Source organism: Canis aureus, chromosome 9 (assembly GCF_053574225.1).
Source record: "Canis aureus isolate CA01 chromosome 9, VMU_Caureus_v.1.0, whole genome shotgun sequence".
NCBI classification, from domain to species: domain Eukaryota; kingdom Metazoa; phylum Chordata; class Mammalia; order Carnivora; family Canidae; genus Canis; species Canis aureus.
This window is the reverse complement of record NC_135619.1, coordinates 65,051,623-65,076,152: the sequence shown is the minus strand read 5'-3', so window position 1 is coordinate 65,076,152 and position 24,530 is coordinate 65,051,623. Positions and strand designations below refer to the sequence as shown.

The window sequence follows — 24,530 nt, the reverse complement described above, 5'->3', positions numbered from 1 at the left end:
CCATGTAATCATATTGGACTTAGCTCTCCCATTATCCAGCACCCCCGCCCCAACTGCCCCCCAGTCTGTGAGTTGCCCTAAAGGAGGAGAGCTCCTCCTCCTTTGGCACAGTGTTTGGCACACAATCGATGCTCAGTTGTTGAGTGAAATTTGTAAAAGTTCCCTTGCTTGGATTCTTACTGAGATGCCCACCTTGTAATTCAGGTGACCTGGGCGCCTTTGCTCCTAGCCTGTCACAGCGAGCCATGTTTTCTTTGTAGATAACATATTGGGCATATTTTAGTGATTTAGAGTCACTCCCTGACAGTTATGGGCAGTACCTATGAGAGCAGGCTGACATCACACGGTAGCAGAGCCTGACGTGGGTCTCTTCCTGGAAGCTGGTACAGTTCAGCTCATTTCCACGATCAGGGAAGTTCTGAAGTAGATCGCTACACCCCCCACTCTTCCTCCAACTCTCCTTCCTTCAATCTCTTTTTAACAATTTTTAAAAAGATTGTATTTATTTATTTGACAGAGCGAGCACACAAGCAGGGGGAGTGGGAGGGGAGAAGTAAGCTCCCCAATGAGCAGGGAGCCCGATGTGGGGTTTGATCCCAGGATCCTGGGATCATGACCTGAGCTGAAGGCCAATGCTTAACCAACTGAACCTCCCAGGCATCCCCTTTCCTTCTATCTCTTAAACCTAAACAGGCAAACAGAGAATGGGAGTAGAGGAAATGGAGGTACTCTTTAGCTTTTGGTAGTACTGATTTAATCAAGTGAGTAGATATCTTTGCTCTAGGATACAGACTGGGGTAGCACATGAAATCTCCAGGACACCAAGTGGCCACAGATGTTCTTTTCACAAATAGGAAAGCTTGGGAATAGTGGACACATGACCACTGTCTATTTTGGGATTTAGATCTGCTGGACATGGGGTGACTTTCTGCAGATAGGACAGTGGGAGCTGCAAGTGGCTTGCCTTCCTAGATGTGGCCTTTATAAATAGCCTCATATGTATCCTGTTGTCTTACGGGGACCAAATATGCTCTGGCTCCAATATGAGGGAAGTGCAGCAACGGTCCAGCTGGTTGGTCCCAGCTGGGGGGGCAGCTGTGTGTCCTCTGAGGTTACGGTTTCTCCCCATCCACTAGGGTGTTATCTTCATTGGTATGGCTGAAGCTGGCGTGCTGGTGTGGTGCTGCTCTTGGGGGGGTGGAGGAGGAAAGAGGCAGATGTCTAGGGTGAGCAGAAGTAGCACACATCAGTTCTGCCAATGGTCCACTGGTGAGAGGTGGCTACAGGACCAGAGCCACCAGGTACTTGGGAAGAGGAAGGCTGGGACCCCACATGAGCCTCTGATTAGACATGTCCAGCAGAGCTCGGTCGGTCTCTCACCCAGCTGGCAGCTGTTGGAGGGTGTAGAGAGAAGGAAGTAGCCTGTACTCGGTGAATGAAAGGGGATGTGGACGACCTGAGGCTCTAGTGCCCAAGAGGAGGGATATTATGAAGCTGGAAATAGTGGCATGGGGTTAAACTTCCTTTCTAGATTGTACAGTACTAAGCAGAGAAGGGCTGATTGCAATGGGTGAATGGGGCCTTCCCAATCATCCCTTGTATAGACATTGTCTTCTCCACTGGGGGAGACTGTGGCAGAGAGCCTAAAGGACTTGCCTGATGACACCCAGTAACCTGGAGGCAGGGCCAGGAGGAGGTAGGAGACCTTTCTGTCAAGTGGAATGACCTCCATGTCCAGGTGGAGGAGGCGGCACCATGTTGGGGAGCTCTCGGGAGCCTCTGTGTTTTTCTCTTCCTCCTTGGCTCCTGGGTTTGAACTTGCTCCTTTGATGCATTGGTGAAGAGCCTGGGCTTTGGAGCCAGACTGCTGGGTTTGATCTCTAGCTTTGTCACTTATTAGCTGTAAGATCTTGGGCAAGTACTTTCAGCTTTCTGGGGCTCAGGTTTCTCATCTATAAAACAGAGATAATAATAGTACCTACATTAGAGGGTTATTGTAGGGAGGGATGGGGTACATGGACAGCTCTTAGCACAGTGCCTGGCAGATCAACAACATTTAGCTATTTGTGTCCTTGGGGTGTGACCTCAAATGGATAGACCTCTTCAGGAGCCCCAGGTAACATCCAGTTATGGGGAGAGGCTAGAGTTGCCTTAGTATATGTGCCTTGTCTGGCAGAGGGTGTGAACCTGGGAGCAGTGCACGTCAGGGAAACGTTAGAGGCAGATCGAGCAGAGATCTGAGGTCTGGAGTGCCCCTCGGGGAGGAAGAGGTGTGGACGGTGCTAGAGGATGGACAGCACCCAGTGGCCAGGGCAGATCAAGAGGTTTCCCTGAGGGTGGGGCCCAAGACACACTCCCTCTGCGCCTCACCGGTCTTGCCCGAGGCTGACCCAGAAGGTCAGAGGTCTTTGGAATTGGCCCCACATTACTGGTTTTTTCCACAAAAGGCCATTCACACTGGAATGGATCAGTTGATTCAAGTAGTGGTCTTTTAAGAGGCGAGAACCACTCACATGGTTCTCAGACAGCTGTCTTCATGAGGAACATGCTAAATCCACTGGCTGAGAAGAGGAGAGAGAGAGCCCAGGAGGAGAAACCATCTCGTGGTTGGGCTCCAGGGCTTGTCTCTTCTGCCTGGACTCTCCTTCCTGGCCAGGGGCCGGGGGCCCATCCTTAAAGATCTCCGCTTCTCTAGTGTCTGCAGAGCTCACGGACCTCCTGCTCTTCCCAGAGTGCAGGTGCAACGAAGACTAGCATTCAGGTTACATAATGACCTCCCCATGGAAGCTGGTACGGACTGTTTTCCCTGCCTCATGTAGAGCGGGCCCTGGGGCTCTCTTTGGGCTGCCCCCTGTGTGCTTTCTGAGCATCCGGTCTCAGAGCACCATGTCAGGGAAGGAATGAAGACACCTGCCTTCTGCTGTGGGCAGGGCAAAGGGGCCAGGGAGCTCTCCAGGGAGGCTTCTCAGAGGTGCTGCCTTTTCTCCGAAGCTGTTAAGCACTAGTCTTTAAATAGAGACCCCATCTCCAGAAGGCTTGGATCCCAGCCTTGCTCTGCCCAGCTTGAAACTGAGCGTCTTCACACACCCACGGGCTTCAGCATAGCCTATGCAGTTGTTAGACCAGGAGATGTACAACATTCACCCACAGATGTTTTCTGAAGAGGCACCTGGGGATTGCTCTTTCTCCTTGTGGGCTTCCCACCAGAGCAAAATTTAGGTAAGTCAGCACAAGGGACGCAGTCTATTGATGAGGTGTTTTGTCCGGTGTCACTCAGGTGTTTCTTCAGCACACTTTTGCCCGGTCCTGGGCATCCGGGTGACACGGGAAAATCTTGGAACACGTTGAGTTGGAAATTCTTCAGATAGTGGGTGAACTTGAGAACTTACTCCCAAAAGGCTGCCATGTATTTGGACCAGAGAGGAAGCACACATCTTTAATCAGGGCTTCCCTGGATGAAAGAGAGAAGAGAATGAAAGTCTATCTGCTCCCTCCTTTTAGGGCCTGATACCAGCACTGTGTGTTGAGGTGAGGCCAGACCCCCGATATGGTGACTCGAGGGATGCGTTTCCTACAGGGTGTTTTACTTTTCTGCTTCAAAGCTTAGTTGTCCATCCTCCAATATTGGCTCCCAGGAGCAGCCCCCGTTCCGCCCAGCAAAGTGGGAACATTTATTGGGGCTTCTCAGTCTGCCCCTGATGTGGGCTCCATCCTTGGAGATGTTAGTTTGCTGGGCCTGGGGAAGCCTGGCTGTGATGAGTTGGTTGCAGGCTGGTCATGCTCTGCCAAAGGCATCTGGGGGTCACATGCACACATAGCCCCCCCTCCCCACCCCGCTCCCTCCCCACCCTCTCGGGGCCAGGGGTTGTCTTCTGAGCCAGTTGGTCCCTTTGCTAAGCTTCAACTCAGGCATGGTGACCAGGGCTTATCTCTTGAACTGACTCACATAGGCAGGTGGAAGCTTCCATGGATGGCAGAGGGACTACAGAGAAGATGTGAGGCCGCTTGTGTGCTTGGTGGAACAGAGTGTCACTAGAGAGATGTGATGGTTGCTGGGGACCTAGGAGCCGGGAGGAGGTGGACAAGTGGCAGGGTGTCCGTCCAGCCCCAGCCAGCTGCTCAGCAGATGCAGTAAACGAACGTGCTCTGTTGACAGTTGGGGATGGAGGTGGCAGGGCAAATCCAGGTCCATCCTGCAAGGCTTTCTGGTGGATGTGCAGGAGTGGGGGAAAGGGGGGAGCAGTGCACAGAGAGCTGAGGTCCTGACCCCAGATGAAGACTCATTGTGAAGTTCTGCCACGGTCTGGGGGTGAGGGCCCTTTCAGTTGCAGGTGACAGCAAACCCAACCCAGCCTGACCAGTGGCAGCTGGATTCAGGGCTCAAAGATGGATGCTCTCTCTCCATTTCTTGTGTTCCGTGTTGATCCCATCTCAGCCTCCAGGTGGCTGGCTGGAGTAGCTCCAGACTCTTGATTCTCTTAGGTGTAAGTCTCAGAAACCTGGGCCACATCCTCACTGTGTCTCATTGACCCTGGTGCCTTATATTCCCATCCCTGATCTAGTGATGGTGGCCAGCTGTGCCCCGGGACTGGCCCAGGTCTGGCATGAGGGCTGTGATGAAGAGGGTGGTCCCACCAGGACAGAGGGACCGTCCACGACAGACATTCCCAGCACAGCTCTTCTGAAGGGAGCCCCCTCATCAAAGAGGCCCAGGGGCCTATGTGCCCTTCTGTCTTTGGAGACGGTCCCTATAGGGGAAAAGGAGAAGGGATATTGGGGAGGAGCCAGGTGACCACTCTGTGACAGGGTCACTGTGGACTGGACTGGAGATGCCCTGCCACCAGACCATCCTGTGGGTAAGTGCTGAAAGAATGGGGCTCTTTGGGGAGAGTAGTCCTCAGGGGTGGAGGGCCTCGGGAAGGGGACCAGAGCTGGGCAGTGGAGACTGCCCCAAGTCCAACGTTAGGTCTGCATCTGGACGTCTTTCTCATAGCAGCAGCCATCTCAGGGCTTGGCCACCCTGAGAGGTGGGGGTTCGCAATGGAGTAGTGTTTCTAGAGCCCTGCCCAGAGTCACGTGTGATGCTTGCTGATTCACCTGTGTGATGGCACCTCATTCTGGCAACAGTCCTGTGCCTAGGGATTATCATTCCCTGTGAGGACTCCAGAGGCGGAATTTCAGAGGCGAGGTAGGATTCACATCAAGGCCCACCGACTCCAGAACCCCTCCTCTATCTGCTCTATCGAGGTGCCTTTCAGCTGGAACATAAACTCTCATTAGGAGTGGGGATGCTGTTGACAAGGGGGCAGGTGTCTGATAACCTGGGAACCCGTGATTCTGTTCTGTGATTCTTCAGCCTTTTGATCGAAGTCTCTAGGTCTCACTTTCCTTATCTGCCAAATGAGGATAATACTACTCAGATAAGAGTACTGAGAAGGCTGAATAAAACAAAAGGGGGAAATATACCTTGAAATATATAAATCCAAGGTTGACGGAAGGGGATCTGTGTAGTCCTGCCTCATGTACACTTGCGTTTGGGAGCAGCTGGTGGTTGTGACAGCCTTTCTGTCCCCATGCTCCCCGCCTCCCCGGGGTCCCGTGTAGCATGCTCCTTTCCTTGGGCAGTAGGGCTTCTAGATGCCATTGAGGTTGATTGCCTGCCCCTTCCCCTATGATTTTATTTTACTACTCTTCAGAGAGACAACCTATGTAGATGTTATATAAAAATCAGAAATACAGTCGAAAGAACGTAAAAATACCCATCACCTGGTCTACCCAGAGCCAACCTCTGTTAACATTTTAGTGCATTTACTTTTAGATCTCTATAATTATCAAGTGTGATTTTTTTATATAAAAATGAAATTATACCACACATACTGCTTTATGACCTGCTTTTTCCACTTCACTACAGATCATAAACACTTTTAGCAGCTGTACAGCATTTCAGTATATGGATAAGCTATAATATATTTAACTAAAAAGCCTCTATTTTTGGACATGTAGGTTGTTTTCAGCTTTTTACTGTTACAAGTAAAGCTGTGACGAACGCCCTCTCAGCCTGGTCTTTGTGCTTGTCCTTAATGATTTCCCTAGGAGAGATTTCCAGAAGTGGAGTTTCTGGGTCAAAAGAGAAGTATTTCCAGACTGCTCTGCAGAACGGCTATACCTTTGTGCTTTCCTGCCCACAGGGTGTGGGACCAGCTGCCTCTCCTTCTGGCCAACACTGGACAGAGTCCCTTTGATCTGAAAGTGAACTTTGATTCTTTGGTTGTGTGTTGAGTATAGACTGTTCAGAAAATAAAGAAAAATATAAAGCAGAAAGTAAAATTAGTCACCATACTACCACTTGAGCTAGTGAACCACTGTCGAAGTTATATATATACACACACACACACACACACACATATATGTCTTTAAATATAGAAAAAATATAAAGATATATATATAATGTTTTATACACAATTAGGATTATGCTACATATACTATTTTATAGTCTATTTTTTCACTCTATATATGTGTGTGTACAATTATTTTTCCATTTGACAAGTTTTTAGTGACTCCACAGTGTTGTGCCTTGTGGATATTTTTGAACAGTTGCCTATGGAACATCTGTTTATTGTTTCAATTTTTCATATTACAAATAGAGTCTGCAGCTTTAAAAAAAACAGATTTATTGAGATATAATTCAGATACCATGAAATACAACCTTTTAAAGTATATAATTCAGTGGCTTTTAGTATATTCGGAATTATGCAGTTATCACCACACCCACAAAAGAAATCTGTACTCATCAGTGGCCACTTCTCATTACCTAATTATTGTCCCCTCAGCCCTAGTCAACCACTAGCCTACTTTTTGTCTCTGTAGGTTTGTCTATTCTAGGCATTTTATAAAAAATGGGATCACATAATATTGTGCTGTTTTGTGCCTGGCTTCTTTCACTTAATATGTTTTCAGGGTTCATCCATGTTGTAGCATGAATCCATGCTTCATTCCTTTTTTGGCCAAATAATATTCCATCGTATGGATATACCACATTTTGCACATTTTATGAATCCATATGCATCAGTTGATGGATGTGGGATTGTTTCTACATTTGGACTATCATCGGTAATGCTGCTGTGAACATTTATGTACAAAATTTGGGGTGCATTTCTCTTCTCATTCCTCTTGGATATGTACCTAGGAGTGGAATAACCAGGTCGTGTGACTACTCAGTGTTTAATGTTTTAAGGAAACACAATTGTTTTCCAAAGTAGCTGCCCTACTCTGAAGCTTCCAGTTGCTTCACAGCTTGTTAGCACTGTATTATCCATCTTCTTGATTCTAGCCATCCTAGTGGGTGTGAAGTGGTATCTCACTGTGGGTTTTATTTGCATCTCCCTAATGACTAATGATGTTGAGCAATATTTCTTGGGCTTATGTGCCATTTGTGTATCTCCTTTGGAGAAATGTGTAGTCAGATTTTGAGCCCAGCTTTAAATTGTCTTTTTTTTATTTTTATTATTATTGAGTTGTAATAGTTCTTTGTATGTGCTAAATACAGGTATAGGAGACATGGTTTATAGATGTATGGTTTACGGATATTTAGTTTTAAAATATTTGCTGCCATTCTGTGGGTTGTATTTTCATTTTCTTGATGGTAGCCTTGGGTACACAAATGTTTTAAATTTTGATTAAGTTCAGTTTTTCTTTTCTTCTTCTTTTTGGTTGCTTTGTGCTTTTGGTGTTGTAACTAAGAAACTACTGCCTAATTGAGGTCACAAAGATTTACTCCTATGTTTTCTTCTAACAGTTTTATAGTTTTAGCTCTTACAATTAGATCTATAATCTACTTTGAATTAATTTTTCTATATGGTATGAGGTAAGGTTCCAACTTCATTCTTTTGCATTTGACTATCCAGTGATCAGAGCAGCTTTTGTTGAAAAGACTGTTTTCTCCCTCATTGACTTGTTTTGATGTCTTTGTTGAAATCAATTGAACATCAATGTAAGGGTTTATTTCTGGATTCACAATTCTAGCCTGTATGTCTATCCTTATGCTAATAACCACACTATCTTTATTACTATAGTAATAAAGTAGTAGTATCTTTATTATTGTAGTTTAAGTTATGAGATGGGGAATGTGTGAGTCTTCCAACATTGTTCTGTTTCAAGATTATTTAGGCTTCACTGGGTCCCTTACATTTCCATATAAATTTTAGGATTATGTGGTCAGTTGCTGGGGGGAAAAAAAAGACACCTTACTGGGAATTTGGTAAGGATTCTGTTGAATCTGAAGATCAGTTTGGGGGAATATTGCTGTCTTCTCAATATTAAGTCTTCAATCCATGAACATGGGATGTCTTCTTTAATTTCTTTTAAAAATGTTTTGTAATTTTCATTGTGTAAGCCTTACCTTCTTTTTGTTAAGTTTATTCCTAAGTATTTGATTCTCTTGGTGCTATCACAAATGGTATAGTTTTCTTAATTTCATTTTCAGATTGTTCATTACTGGTGTATAGAAAATGCAGGTGATTTTTGTGTATTGGTTTCTTATCCTATGACCTTGCTGAACTCATTTAATAGCTAATAATGAACTAATTTATTATTAACTCTAATAATTTTTATGTGTGTGGAATCCTTAGGATTTTCTCTATATAAGTTCATGTCACTTGTAAATAAGATAGTTTTTCTTCTTCCTTTCCAATCTGATGCATTTTTTTGTTGCTGTTGCATAATTGCATTGGCTACAACCTCCATTACAATGTTTAATAGAAATGACCAGAGCAGAGACCTTCTTTGATAGGGGGAAAGCTTTCAGTCTTTTGTCATTAAGTATGATGTTAAGGTGTGGCTTTTTCATAGATGCCCTTTATCAGATTGAAGAAGTTTCCCTTTATTGTTAGTTTGTTGAGTTTTTATCATGAAAGAAAGTTAGATTTTGTCAAACGCTTTTGCTAATGAGATAGTCATATGATTTTTGTGCTTTATCCTTCTAATACAGTGTATTACATTGGATGATTTTTCATATGTTAAATCAGCCTTGCATTCCAGAAATAAATCCCATTTGGTCATGGCACACACTTTTGTTTCTATATGTTGCTGGGTTTGATGCACTAATATTTTGTTGAGGATTTTTTACTTCTATATTCAGAACAGATAACTGGTGTAATTTTTTGGTGATGTCTTTGTCTGGTTTTGGTGTCAAGGTAACACTGCTGTTATAGACTTAAGTTTTGAGGTGTTTCTCCTTTTTACTCTTTGGAAGCATTTATGAAGTATTCTGTTAATTCTTTAAACATTTGGTAGAATTCACCAGTAAGCCATCTGAGCCTGGGTTTTTATTTTTAGGTTTTTTTGATTACTCAATTCAATCTATTGTTTATATTAATAGACTTTGATAACCTTTACTTGTTCTCCACTTTCTTTGACATAGCATCTTTTCATTGGAGCTCTGAGCCTCTTGATCATGGCAAACAACCCTGGTCAGAAAGGAATGATGCTTAGCTAGTTAAGGGGTTTCAGAGTGGATGACTTTGAGGACTAGTCTCTGTTTTCTTGTACAGTAGCACTGGGAGCAGCAGCTCATCCTGTGTTCTACAGTAAACTAAGTGCATGTTGCTGTCAAGGGAAGCAGCACTTCCTATATTTACAATTGATTGACAAAGTCAGCTAGGTGGATGAGACTTGGTTTTCCCTGGCAGGAAACTGCCAGCCACTACCAGGTTTTAAGCAGAAGGAATGATTTCAGTTTATAAGTAAGAATGATCTTTCTGGCACAAAATGGAGAATTGATTAGAAGGAATTAAAGATTAAAGTGAGGGAGACTGACCTGGGAGGTAAGCTGACTTTGGGCCCTTCCGGTACATCCAGGGGGCCTGACTTCTGCAGGCTGTGTCCAGGATGCCCTAGTTAGTTGGTTTCTGCTGGGTTCTGTCTCTCACCCAGTAGCCCCAGCTTCTGGGCTCTTGTGACTCCATCTGTTCCCTCTGTCCTGTCTAGCTCTGAGGATGTTAGTGGCCTCCTGCTGTTTCAGAGTTCTGGGATGTGATACCATCCTGTTTCTCATTGGTTTCATACCCTTAAAGCTCCTTTATCTGAAAGAACTCGAGTGATTTCTTTTGTCCTAGCTGGATCCTGACAGATTTTGCAAAAGCCTGGATTCCAGCAGGCCAAGGAGACAGTGTGCTGGGGGAGTTGCAGTGGGAGGGTGGTTGAGGGGGGAATCAAGATGATTGAAATGTTTAGCTTCACTGGCTGGGCAAGGAAGGATGTTAAACTGGGGTAAGGATTACAGGAGGATGAGCCAGCTTCCCTGGAGGGTGGGGGAAGAGACTGGGTTGGCGGTAAACATGGTGAACCCTTTGTGACCGCAAGGGGGTGCTGTCCAGGGAACCAGTCTGATTCTATGGCCTTTGCTCAGCACATGGGTCTCTAGGCTATGGGTTTGTTGGTCAGGATTTAGGAATTGATTGTGTATCAATTTGGTCACAACTCAGCAGTGGCTGAAGCTCCCTCAGAGGAATACAGAGAGTGATGAAGGCAAGAACTGAACCTGGAGCCCCGAGGCCCCAGGATGTACCAGGGGAGCTCTCCTTAGAGGCAGAGCACCCACCAGGGCTCTGGGATGCTGAAGTGCAGGGGGGGATGCAGATGACACAGAGCTTTTCCCTGGGCTTTACATGCCCTAAAACATACAAGCATTTGTATATTTGTTTTTTTATTTTATTTTTTATTTTTCTTATTTATGATAGTCACAGGGAGAGAGAGAGGCAGAGACATAGGCAGAGGGAGAAGTAGGCTCCATGCCAGGAGCCCAACATGGGACTCGATCCTGGGACTCCAGGATCACACCCTGGGCCAAAGGCAGGCGCTAAACCACTGAGCCACCCAGGGATCCCCTCATTTGTATATTTGTGGCAGATTTATATTCTTAAGTAGATTGAAGTTAAAATGTGGGAAAAGCAGTAAGTAAACAGTGGCCCAAGTGTCAGGACTAGTCAGTCTGAAGTTTAATATACTATGGAAGATTCCACACTCAGGTAATCAAGAGTGGAGCCCTCCTGCCTCCCCAAAGTCATCTTTTCCTGTATGACGGAAGCTCAGGTTCTTGATGAGCGCTCCTGCTAATCAAGACAGGTGTAGGCATGGCTGAGCACTTTTTTCAGATTCTGGAGGTCCTGTCCTGGTCTTCCCTCCTCTGTCCCGCCTGTGGTCTGCTCCAGGTTGCCGCTGGCCTGCCTGCCTGCCTGCCTGCCCTCACCACTCCCAGGCCCACTTCCTGCCTCTGCTTGTCTTCCTCCTCCAACTGGGGTCTCCTCCCTTTCCCTGCGAGGAGTCCACCCTGGCTCACATGTCAGTTATAGCCCCGCTAGTTCTATTGTCCACTTCCTTTTTTTTTTTTAAGATTTATTTATTTATTCATGAGAGACACAGACTGAGAGAGAGGCAGAGACATAGGCCAAGGGAGAAGCAGGCTCCTCATAGGGAGCCTGATGCAGAACTCAATCCAGATCCGGAGATCACCACCTGAGCTGAAGGCAGACGCTCAACCACTGAGCACCCAGGTGTCCCCTGTTGTCCACTTCCATTTCTCCTTCTCTTCCACTTCTATTTATAGTTAGTACCATCCAATTTGGCATTCGGCTTTTGTGTAATTATTTATCTGTCACTTGCCTCTCCCAAACTAGATGGTATGTTTAGTTAATTTATTAACCTAGCAAATAATATGAGTGCCTGCTCTGGGTTGGGTTCTGAGGCTGTGTCATGTCTAAACTGTGTTTTGTGTCCCCACATTTGCACCAGGAATAGTGCTTGCCACACAGGGCTACTTGTGATGGGATGGTTCTTTAAACATTTTTCCCTGACAATCCTGGGGTTATCTACTCAGGTAGATCAACTCTACCTGAGTAACACACAACTTGCTTAAGCCAAAGTACAGTGTCTTCATTGTATTCTGAAATCCTCTCCCTTTTAGATAAAAATAGATTTTGGTTTGGGCCTGATATGAAACAATTAATCTTGTCTCTAACTCCTACTATGTTCAGTTTCTGGTTGGATTATCCCAGTCTGTGGACTACCTTTCAGGTGGTGGGGCTCTAGAAAACCTGTCTCCATGACTCCTTTTCTTTAAAAGCCACTGACTGGGTGTGCTTAATGCTGTTTTTTCTCTCCTGCCTTATGTGCTAGCTGATGTATTTTTCACTCTTAGGATCTGGGTCCTTACTGCTAGGATCTCCTTGGGGCCTAGACTCATACAAAGCGGGCCAGGTTTTAAAAGATCACTTAGTTCATACTCTTGTTTGATATTTTAAAAACCAGGACTCCTTACTCCTGAGACAGTGCTCACTGTGCCACTACCCATCACTTGGCTTCCATCATTTCCAAACCATGTCTGGTGTTCATTTTCTTCCCCCAAATGTTCCTGATGCTTCGGGAATGAAAAAAGCATCCATATTTGGAAAGCTCCGAGCTCTCTGGGGGCGGGAGCAGAGCACAGACTGTTCTGTGGAGAAGGAGGGTGTCAGAGCTGGCTCTCCAGGCTCTCTCCCTTAGGCTGGGGCTAGAGCAGGAGAGTGGGCAGCTGTGGTCGCTGGGGCTGGTGCTCGTGCTCCCTGGGCAGAGCCTTGACCCGCCAAGCAGGCAGGGGCCCGTTCTACCCTGCAGGATACACCGCAGCCCCACAAGACAGGGAGGGGCCTCAGCTTTGGTGAGCTCCTACTGTGTGCCTCCTTCTGGAATACTAGTGGCAAATGATTAATAACTACGGCATTAAAGACAATTCCTTCTAAATACCATTGTAAGCCCTTGCCCCCTAGCGCCCTTAGTCCCCACAGCAACCCTGCTAGACAGAAGTGGGTAGCTGGGTGGGAGGGGGGTCCCCTGTTCCAGCCCCTGGAACGGGCGCCCTTTTTCTCTTTTGCTGTCAAGGGCTTGCTTCCTAGATTGGGACTGGCGTGTCGTGTAGGGAGGACCGCCCCCACAGGTGACCTCCAGGGACTGCCGTGTGGACCCCGGGGTCCCCGGGGGCCTCTGCGCGAGCCGCTCCCAGGAGCTCTTGGAGACCTTCCAGCTCCCTGAACAGCACAGACAGCATTCGGGGTTCTTGTTTAAGCAGTGCAGTTCCCTGGTGCTGTGGGCACGTCCCAGAGCCCGCACCCCATAGGCCCCGAGCCAGACCACCTGCTCCGGGCCCCGGGGCCGCCCCGAAGGGGACCACCGCCAGCAGCCGCTCCAGGGCTGCCGCGCCGCCTGCCGCCGCCAGGGGGCGCGAGAGCCGCGTCCTCGCCGGACGCCCGGGGCTGCGCATGCGCAGAGCACGCCCCAGCCCCCAGCGCCCCAGCGCCCCAGCCCCCCGCGGCTCCCGCCCGCCCGCGGCCTCCCCTGCTCTCGCCGGGGTGACTCGCCGCAGGCCCCGAAATCGGGGTGGTAGTGAGGTTGCTCGCTGGGTCAGGGGTCGGCGGGACTCCCGGCGGTTCTGGAAGCCGTGCCCCCGGAGCCCCCACCGCGCCCCAGCGGCCCCCTGCGGGCGTCCGCGCTCCCGGGGCCTGGCAGCCTGCGGTGCGGGCATCGCGGGGGGGGGGGGGGAGGGGGAGGGGGGATAGAGGGGGTGTGCCCGCCGGGCTGGCAGCCAGCGGTGCGGGCATCGCGGGGGGGGGGGAGTAGAGGGGGATGGGGAGGGGGCGGGGGTGTGCCCGCCGGGGCTGGCAGCCTGCGGTGCGGGCATGGGGGCGGGAGGGAGTAAAGGGGGAGGGGGCGGGGGTGTGCCCGCAGGGGCCTGGCAGACTTGCTAGGGCCTGGCAGACTTCCGTGCGGGCATCACGGGGGGGGGGGAGGGGGTAAAGGGGGATGGGGAGGGGGCGGGGGGGGGCCCGCCGGGGCTGGCAGCCTTCGGTGCGGGCATCACGGGGGGGGGGTGGTGGTGGAGGGGGTACCCGCGGGGGCCTGGCAGCAGTTTCAGCGGCTCCCTTTGGTCGTGGCCAACCCCCCCCCCCCCCCCCAGTAAGGACCCCGCCCAGGGAAGGTGATCCCCGGGGGACTGCTCAGTTCGGATGTACCAGCCTTCACGTGACGGTGCCTAGGCCCGGCCTTTAGGAAGGGGATGCTTGCTCATGACCCTCTAGGCATCCCGGGGGCGAAGTCCTGACCTGGAATCACTGACGGCGCCTCCCCGCTAGCGGAGTGCTGGGGGGGGGGGGGGTGGGCAGTTGGGGGGTGGGCAGTTGGGCCCGGGGCTCCAGGCTCGGGGTGCCAGCGCCCCTATGTGACCTTGGGCCCCTCAGGAACCCTTGGAGCCTGGACTTCAGCTGCAGAGTGAGCAGAGAAGATAGGGGAGCCAGTTTTTTCCCTTGAGAAGCTGCCTGCCTTTCTTTCTTTCTTTCTTTTTTCTTTCTTTCTTTCTTTCTTTCTTTCTGTCTTTCTTTCTTTCTTCTTTCTTTTTTCTCTTTTCTTTCTTTTCTTTTCTTTCTTTTTTTCTTTTCTTTCTTTCTTTCACCTTTAGATCCCTTTAGGGACAGTGGAAAAAAAAAGAAAAGAAAAGAAAAGAAAAGTCGATGGGTGGAGGGAACAGGGTGAAAGAGGTGGGGCCTGGGGAGCCCTCGCTAAGTGCTGGCTCTTGCCAGTGTGCCAAACCCAGAAAAAGTGGCTGCGGGGGCACAAGGGTGGGAGGAGCTTTGAGGGCAGGGCGTTGGGGGGGGATGTCGTGTGGGCACAAGCCTTCCCACTGGTGATCTCAGGCCTCCTCCCAGCGATGTCACGGTGCTGCCACTGGTGGGAGGCTGCATGCAGTGGAGCTGTTCATCTCAGGTTGCTAGTCAAAGCTTCCTGTTTATATTTAGATGGTGTAAGAAGAGTAAGAGCCCTTTTATTGCCACTGACCCATATTCATATTTAATGTTGGTTGTGTTAATAGGCTCCTCGTTGATTCTCCTTTCGGAAGCAACCAGAGACTCAAAGAGCCCAAAGAGAGTTGGGGGGCTGGAGTCTGAAGGGAAAGTCAACTGACTTTCTTGTTCTACTTTTTCTGGGATGCCTGGTCTGTGTGCGTCCCCGCACATCTTACACTGTTTTGAAAATGTCTTTCTCCTCAGTTGCACTGTAGGTGAGCTGCTCCAGTGAGAAGACTGTGGCCTGTTCTGCAAAGCCCATCCCTCCCCAGAGCGCTGCACACAGGTGGTGCTCAGTGATAATTTTGGAAATGAGGAAAGGACAGGCACATCTGTTAACCGGCAGCCTTCATTCCTTGCTGTAGTTCGGGTACCCAGGGCCTACACTTTGCACTCTAGGGGGACCTCCTAGGTTGAGGAGTCTACTTTTCTTAGAAAAGAAACTAGAGCTGAGACCAGAGTTTACATGGCATCATGAGTGGTTAAGGCTGAGGATGTGTGCTAAAATGTTAAGTGCGTTTAATTCTGAATGGTGGGGATATGGAGGATTGTTATTTTCTTCTCAGTGCTCTTGTCTTTTTCAGACTCCTCTCAAAAAAGATGAGGTTTGTCGTTGCCCCCAGGAAAGGTGCTTGTTGGTGATAGTAGTTACTATTTATGAAGTACTTACCTCACTGTGTGCCAGGCATAGCTAGTGCTGTTATTCTTATTTACCTGATGAGGAAACAGAGAGGCTCCAAGACCCTGAACAGTTTTCTCAAAGCCACTGAACTAATAAATGAAAAGCAAGGGTTTTTGAGTCCAGATCTGTCTACTGAGAAGCCCTTGTATTTTCACTTCTTAGTATTTTGCCCAGAAGTGTGGCAGTTAGATAGTAATATGATTTTTTAGAACACGGGTTGGAAGTAATATAATTTTGATATTATATAATTATAATAATACTCTATGTCATGTATCAGTTTTGTCCTAGGTATATATACCCAAGACAATTGAAAACATACATCCACACTTCTAATGGGCACTGAGTCAAATGTACAGAATTGTGAATCACTGTGTTGTATACCTGAAACTAATACAACAATGTTACTACACTGGAATTAAAATAAAAAACTTAAGGGCAGCCTGGGTGGCTCAGTGGTTTAGTGCCACCTTCGGCCCAGGGCCTGATCCTGGAGACTGGGATCGAGTCCCACGTCAGGTTTCCTGCATGGAGCCTGCTTCTCCCTCTGCCTGTGTCTCTGCTTCTTTCTCTCTGTGTGTCTCCCATGAATAAATAAATAAAATCTTAAAAAAAATAAAATTGAACTTAATAAACAAAATGAAACAAAATAAAGACCAAATGTTAGAACGACAATAAGAAAACATACGTCCACACAAAGACCATGAATATTAATAGCACCATTTTTCATAATTTCTAGAAAATGCAAACAACCCAAATGGCCATCAACTGATGAATGGATGAGTAAATGTGTTATACATGCACCATGGAATATCATTCAGCAATAAAAGGAATAGAGTATTTGGAACTGGATAGAGATGTAGGTTAAACAGTATTGTGAATGTGATAAATGCCATTAAATGTTTAAAAATGGCTTATTTTGTGCTATGTGAATTTCCCCTCAATTAAAAAAAGGAAGTTCTGATACTCCTGATACTTGCTACAAGAGGCATGAACCTTGAAAACATAGAGCCAGAAACAAAAGGTCTCATACTGTAGGATTCCACTAATATGAAATACAACAGTACAATCCATAGAGACAAAGTGGCTGCCGGGGTCTGGGAGGAGCGTGGGATGGGGGGGACCTACCCATGGGTATGGGACTTCCCTTTGGGGTGATTAGAATGTTCTTGAATTAGCTAGTGGGAATAGTTTCACGGCTATGAAAGTATACTACCACTGACTTGTGATTTTTTTTTAAAACAGGTAAATTTTGTGGCATATGTGTAATATCTTAATAAAGCTATTATTATTTTTCTTTTTTTTAAATGATTTTATTCATAAGACAGAGGGGTGGGGGCAGAGACACAGGTAGAGGGAGAAACAGGCTCCATGCAGGGAGCCTGACACGGGACTCGATCCTTGGACTCCAGGATCATGCCCTGGACTAAAGGCAGGCGCTAAACCGCTGAGCCACCCAGGCATCACTCAATAAAGCTATTATTAAAATATGTATGAAAATTTAGCACATGGGTAAAATGCTCCCACTTGGAGACCTTCCAGCCTACTGTTACCTAAAGATAATAGTGGTCTTGAGAATAATCATGGTAGTTACTATTTTTTAGGTGCTTACTATATGTTGGGTACTGTTCCAAGCACATAACATTTTTCTGTAGAAAGTCAGCTGTGGATCGGAAACCAGAGCATCTGGCCCAGAGCTCATGTTCTTAACCACTATATAGTATTGCTTTACATATGGAGACAGATAAATCAGAGACATGAGAGAATATAATGAAAAAGCTAAGAACAAAAACTCAAGTAAGAGGATCTGGTTGGAATCCTAGCTCTGTCACTTACTAGTTGCATAATCTTGGGCAGGCTACTGAATAGCACAGGGATCAGTTCCCTCATCTCTAAAATGGAGTGATAGTGAATACTCTCAGAGCATTTTTGTGACGGTCAGGTCACTTATGTCAAACTCTCAAAAGTGTCTTATGTGTAGCTAGTACTACATGTTGTTACTACTATCATGTCGTTACTAAGTAGTGACTTAATGAGCATAAGTTCAGATTGCACACTTAGCAGTGAACATTTCAGGTTGACTTAGCATCTCATCTGTTCACAGAATTATGGAAGGTCATTGAATGATAATCTGTTCTAGCAGGTGAATGTCTGATTCAGGATCTGGCATCTTCTTTTAGGAGTGGTGTGTGTGTGTGTGTGTGTGTACATGCACATTTTCTTTTTTTTTTAAGATTTATTTATGTATTTATGATAGACATAGAGAGAGAGAGGCAGAGACACAGGAGGAGGGAGAAGCAGGCTCTATGCTGGGAGCCCGACGCGGGACTTGATCCCGGGACTCCAGGATCGCGCTCTGGGCCAAAGGCAGGTGCTAAACCGTTGAGCCACCCAGGGTTCCCCACATGCCCATTTTCTAAGAAGAAGATGGTGACTCTGGCAAGACAACAGTTTCCAAAAGCACCCAGAAGGGGCCAACCAAGGCTCCCAGCCTAGAGACCACTAAAAATCAGAGAAGCTCTGGATTGACAGGGACTTCATAGGAAGTCTGGGCCAGCTGCCCCCATCCCTGACCGCCCCCCCCACCATCATTTTGTGGTTTCCATTGGTTTTTGCTCCTCTCTATACCCTATACTGTGGCTTGTCCTTCCACTGAGTTGAGTATATGTGACACCTGTGGGAACCTGGCCATCTTAGAGGTGACAACACAGGGCCAGCAGTCTAGAGCTGCCTTTGCCAAGACTTTGCTTTAAAGATCTCAAATCTCTTTTCCTGAGTTTCTTTTCAGCCTTGGAAATTGAGATCCCTAGAAATTGTCTTACTGTCTTTGAAATCCATACCACAGGACTGGGTTATCAGAGACAGGGTATTATAAATGAAGTTTTTCTGGTACTTCCAATTATAAAGTCCCTCATGGGTCATGTTACAGCAAAGCATCAGAGTGTACCTGTCCTGAGTCTGGCTTCCAGGGATGTGGTTAAGATAAATGTGGAAACAATGCCTAATGTTGTAGCACATAGTCCATATATTTTATAGCCCTTTCATCATGTTGCATAACTTTGGAAGAAATTAATTCCTTGTTCATTTTAATGCGATTAAAAACTTCAAAATATTTGTTTTGGCTGTTAGTCCTCTAAAGTTATACAGCTCAAGCTGGTATCCCAGTAGTTGAGCCCTTTCTGATGCAGACAAGGAGTGGGAGGCCAGTGAGCCACAGAACTAGTACAGCTCTGGGTGGGAGCGATCACTGCCTTTGGGCTCCAGACTTTGACTTCTGTGCCTTTACAATTTGAAACCCATTTTTATTGTCATTGCTCTTATCAGACGCTGAATATGCTGTCAGCAGCTCAGTGGGACTGGATATTATGAGAAGGGTTTGGTGGTCAGATAGACCAGGGGTCAAGACTTGGCTTTATCATTTACTAGCTGTGGAGCCCAAAGGTCAGCCTTATCTGAAAGGTGCTGTTCACACCTTCCCTGCGAGGTGGCTGTGGGGATTATAAATGGTGCATGTCAAACCCCAGGCAGAGCTCTGGGTGCAGAGGAGGCCTTGATAAATGAACCCTTATCATTATTGAAACTGTTCAGCCTTCCATACCCAGATCAGGCTCCTCATTCATGGTTCTCAAATGTGAACAGTCCTGCAAGAATTTTGGGGTGATTACCCCTCCGTGATCACCAGAGGTTTGGCAGTGTGATGGACAGCTTTCCACTTCCTCAGCCAGACCTCCAGCTATGCAGAGCCCTTGGGGGAATAAGGTGGAGTTCCCTTCCAGAGACAAGGGAGACTAGCTTGGAGGGAAATAAAGGGCGGGGAGTCCAGGGTGCCGTGGGAAGTTCTCTACCCACATCTCGATAGAATGATTCAGAGGCTGCATACGTTTGAGCTTTTGACAGTGTCCAGGGTCCTCAGCCTGTCCCCAGCCACCTAGTGCCCCCTCCCAACTGTGATGTCCCCCTGGTCTGCTGGTGTCTGTACGGCACTCCTCCTGCATCAGACATAGTAGTGTTTGTTTCTTCCCTTGGGTTACTACTACCTGGGGCAGGATGCATTTGCCCCAGCTCCTGGGCCTTCTTATAGTTTCCTTCTGGCCCCTGTACATACCTTCGGCATGTCACTTCACTTTTCTGGGATTTTCTTTCTTTTTTTTTTTTTTTTTTAAGATTTTATTTACTTATTCATGAGAGACACAGAAAGAGAGGCAGAGACACAGGCAGAGGGAGAAGCAGGCTCCATGCAGGGAGCCCAATGCAGGACTTGATCCCAGGACCCCAGGGTCACGCCCTGAGCCGAAGGCAGATGTTCAACCACTGAGCCACCCAGGTGCCCGAGATTTTCTTTTTCCCCAAGATTGGAAGGAAGATGGTCCTATTAAACAGGACCATAGGCCACTGTCCACGGAAGAGCTTCGAAAGCAGTCAGTCTGGTGTGATCTACGTGCTTTTCTTATAATTAATTTATTTAAATGTATTACCCTTCCTAGGAAGGACCTTTCAGAAGTGAGCTTACCTGTGGGAATTCCCTCCTGGGGCAGGAGATACATTTTGGGGTCAGTTGGCTACTCAGCATTCTTTAAATCCTAGCATGCAGTCTGCCACTGTTTTCATCCATGCTTTAAAGTTGACCATGATGCAGGGCCCGCGACCATTTGATTTCTACCCTTTGTATGCAGCTTTGATTTGGTAGGTGCAGAGCTTATCAAGATGTGCATCAGGAATCACTGTCACACCAGCTATTTGTCAAGCCTGTTTTTCACTTTTTTGGTCAGGCATTTCTCTGGAAAAAAGAAAGGGACTAAAAACATTATTGATGATAGCTTTCCAAACTGACAAGGTGTCATCTGACATTTTAATGGGGGCCAGTTTGGGAAATGACCTCAGGGCTTGCTTCTCAGACAGTGTTGATCTGATCCCAGACGCTTGAAAATTTATAGTCTAGTCGAGAGGTCCTTTAAGTAGCTTTTGACAGAGAATGAAATATTCTGGAACTGAGCTGCAGAGCCACGAATTGATGGTGGTAAATCAAGGCTCTGCTATTGCTCTGGGATGTGCCCAGTGACACATGGAAAGAATGTCATAGCATTTGGTAGAAGGAAAGGAATAGTGTTTACCATGAAGGGCCCCCTATCTAAGAATGGACTCCTTGCCAAGGACCCATGTGTCACCCTAATCCTTGTTTGTCCACGTATCTCCCCAGTTAGAACACAGGCCCACGGAAAACACCAGTCTCTCCCCACAGTGGAAGTTTTCATTGTGTAATGAGTTGGATGTTCTTACCAACTATGCATGTGGATGGATCGCAGCCCTAGATGACTGGATTTCAAATATCTCAGACCTCCAAATACAGATGGTAGACAAACTGTTGAATTAGATTTGGCTTTTCTTTGATTTAGGGGGCCTGGCGGGGCCCTGAGGGCCTTGGTCATCTTCAGGAGCATTGGTGGTCAGGGGCCAGACTGCAGTGAGAGCAAATGCCAAAGAATAGACTCATTTATTTCTCCTGGCCCTTTGACACACTCTGGAGAATTTTTTCTTTATATTAAATTCCTGATATTGACTTGCACATTATTTGGTTATTTCTCATACAAGCAGAGGGCAGATTATGAAACAATTTATCTCTTTTTGTTGTTTTCTAGTGGTTTAAATTTTGCACAAGTGAGCACTCAAAGCACATTTAGGAAGCTCCAGTCAAGTGCACGCTTCTGGGTCGTTTTAGAGCTGTTCTGCCAAATGGTAAATTTGTCCAGTTTTGTTTGGTTTTGGAATATAAGACGATTTGTTGTGATAGTAATAATATCTTAATAATAATAGCAAACCCTTGTTGAGTACTTTATATAAATAAACTCGACTAATACTCCCATTAAATTTGTTCAGTTTATCTTGAATTCGCCTCCAAAGAAAATTTCAAGAGGTCATAAGAGAATTCACACTGGAGAGAGGCGCTTAGTGATTTTTTAATTTTTTATTTTTTGGCAACTGCATAAACAAATTTGGCTCTAAATGGGAAGGGAATGAATATTGAGCATCTAGTAGTGGAGGGGCATTAAAATAGGTATTAGAACTGTATTCCTCCCGTTTAAAAATTTAGTAGAGACATGGAAGGTAAAAATAGACATAAGTCAAGTTTCTAGAAATGAAAACTACAATGTCTGAGATGTAGAATAGACTGGATGTGATTAATGGCAGATTAGACATTGAAGAAACCGATAAACTTGAAGGCAAGTAATAGAAACTATCTATAATGAAATAGAGAGAAAGATATTCTTTGTAAAGAGTGGAGAGAGCATAAATGAGCGATGGGATGACTCTAAGTGGCCTAATATGTATGTAATTGGAGTCCCCTAAGAGGGGAGGGGCGTGTAGATTAGAAATTTTTGAAGAAATAATGGCTGGACATTTTTCAAATGTTATGAAAACTATAAATCCTCAGATCTAGAAGAGCTCAATGAAGCCCAAGCACAAGAGACATGAAGGAAGCCGAATCAAAACACTTTCATAATCCAAATTGCTCACAACCAGTGATAAAGTGAAAATCTTAGTAGCAGCCGGAAAGAAAGACACACTACATGCAGATGGACACATATAATGGTGATGGTAGATTTATTATCAGAAACCATGCAAGTGAGACTATAGTGAGGGGATACCTTTAGAGTGCGGGATGGGTGGGGGGTGAACTATCTGCTCTGAATTCCATACCTAGTGACAATATCTCTCAAAAATGAGGGCCAAGAAAAGCCTTTTTCAGACATAACTGGCTGAGAGAAACCATCATTAGCTGGACTGCAACAATAAGCAATGTTAAAGGAGTCCCTTTAGGTAGAAGGAAAGTGATACAGTAAAGAAATACGAATCCACACAAAGGAATGAAGAGCGCTAGAAGTCACAGCTCTATTGATGGCTGTATGAGTTCTTCCTTATTATTTAAATGTCTATAAAAGATAAATGATCATTCCAATGAAAATGATAACCATGTAGGGTGGAACTTATAATCTATGTGAAAGTAAAATGTACATAATAAGAGGATAAAGACTGGAAGGAGAGAAATGGGAGGATGCGATTGGAAGGGTGTTGTGCTATATGTGACATGGCGTACTGTTGTTATGTCGTACTGTCAAAGTAGACCATGAGGAGTTCAGCCCTAACGCAACCACTGACAGTTCCTCTCAGAGACGTCAATACCCGTTTCCATCCTTGATGGAACAAGTACACAGTCGATTGGTCAGTGAAGACAGAAGACCCTGGCACAAAACAGTCTACCAATTTGACCTCATTGACATTAAATGACACTCCACCCAACAACAGAATACGCATTCTTTTCGAGGGTGATGGAGTATTTACCAAGATTGACCATAATCTGGGCCAGAAACAAGTTTCAACATGTTGGAAAGGTTCAAGTATGTTCTCTGACCTGTGTCAACCCTTAGGTCAGTGATTGACTAGAAAGACTTCGCAGAGTTCAGAAAAGCTGTTATACTCATGGTCTCAGTTGATTGCAAAAAAGGCTTCAGGTTACAATACTTAAAGGGAAAGGTGCTCAAGGTGGAGTCCAGGAAAGACCAGGCTCAAGCTTTCAGTGGCCTTCCTCCACTGGGCTCAAGTGGATAGCACTTAATTCTCCCAGGAATGATGGGGGACAACACTTAGGGAGTATTGCCAGTCAGGGAAGCTCACTCATACCTTGGTGTTTTGGGTTTTTACTGGAGTTTTGTCATGTAGAAATGGAGTGCTCCTGGAACTAACCTTAATTATTCAGTGTTTAGCACTTCCAGAGTGTGATACAGTGTGGCCCAAGACCTTCACCATAAATCACATCATAAATATAACTATCTGGTATGGCCTGAGGCCCCAGAAATACAAAGACACTTATATGAGGTGGGATATTCAAGGGCTTAGAGGATGTTCCCCAAAAGCTGCACAGGAGTCAAACCTTTCTTTGGAATGTGCCTCTTACTGCACAGACTATAATATAATTAATTTAGGAATCAGAGATAGGAAGATCCCCAAGTATTTGATAACTATTCATTCCTTTTTAAAATTTTTAATTTCAATTCGATTTTATTAACATATACTGTGTAATTCAGTGATTCATCAGTTGCATGCAACACCCAATGCTCATTACTTCAGGCACCCTCCTTTTTTTTTATAATAAATTTATTTTTTATTGGTGTTCAATTTGCCAACATACAGAATAACACCCAGTGCTCATCCCGTCAAGTGCCCCCCTCAGTGCCCATCACCCATTCACCCCCACCCCCCGCCCTCCTCCCCTTCCACTACCCCTAGTTCGTTTCCCAGAGTTAGGAGTCTTTATGTTCTGTCTCCATTTCTGATATTTCCCACACACTTCTTCTCCCTTCCCTTATATTCCCTTTCACTATTATTTATATTCCCCAAATGAATGAGAACATATAATGTTTGTCCTTCTCCGACTGGCTTACTTCACTCAGCAAAATACCCTCCAGTTCCATCCACGTTGAAGCAAATGGTGGGTATTTGTCATTTCTAATGGCTGAGTAATATTCCATCGTATACATAAACCACATCTTCTTTATCCATTCATCTTTCGATGGACACCGAGGCTCCTTCCACAGTTTGGCTATTGTAGGCACCCTCCTTAATGCCCATCATCCAGTAACCCCATCCCGTCACCCACCGCCCCCCCAGCAACCTTCAGGTTGCTTCCTGTAGAGTCTCTTATGATTTGCCTCCCTCTCTGTTTTTGTCTTATTTTATGTCTCCTTTCTTTCCTACATGTTTATTTGGTTTGTTTTCTTAAGTTCCATATATGAGTGAAATCATATGATATTTGTCTTCTCTGACTTATTTCACTTAGTGGAATACCCTCTAGTTCTATCCACATCATTGCAAATGATTTCATCTTTCTGATGGGTGAATAATATTCCATTTGTGTGTGTGTGTGTGTATATACACTGTGTGTGTGTGTGTGTGTGTGTGTGTGTATGCTGCATCTTCTTTATCTATTC

The 24,530-nt window shown here is 46.1% G+C and overlaps 1 protein-coding gene and 1 long non-coding RNA gene across 7 annotated transcripts in view; one reads left to right on the top strand and one right to left on the bottom strand.

Annotated features, from left to right (window-relative positions):
• Positions 1 to 24,530, top strand: part of TTC7B (tetratricopeptide repeat domain 7B) — a 250,364-nt gene that overhangs the window by 34,296 nt on the left and 191,538 nt on the right. The window lies entirely within an intron of this gene.
• On the bottom strand, positions 722 to 6,289 carry LOC144321049 (uncharacterized). The gene is made up of 3 exons (XR_013386756.1): positions 6,167 to 6,289; positions 5,322 to 5,393; positions 722 to 1,952 (listed from the first exon to the last, which is right to left on the bottom strand). It is a non-coding gene; the product is annotated as an uncharacterized LOC144321049 (long non-coding RNA).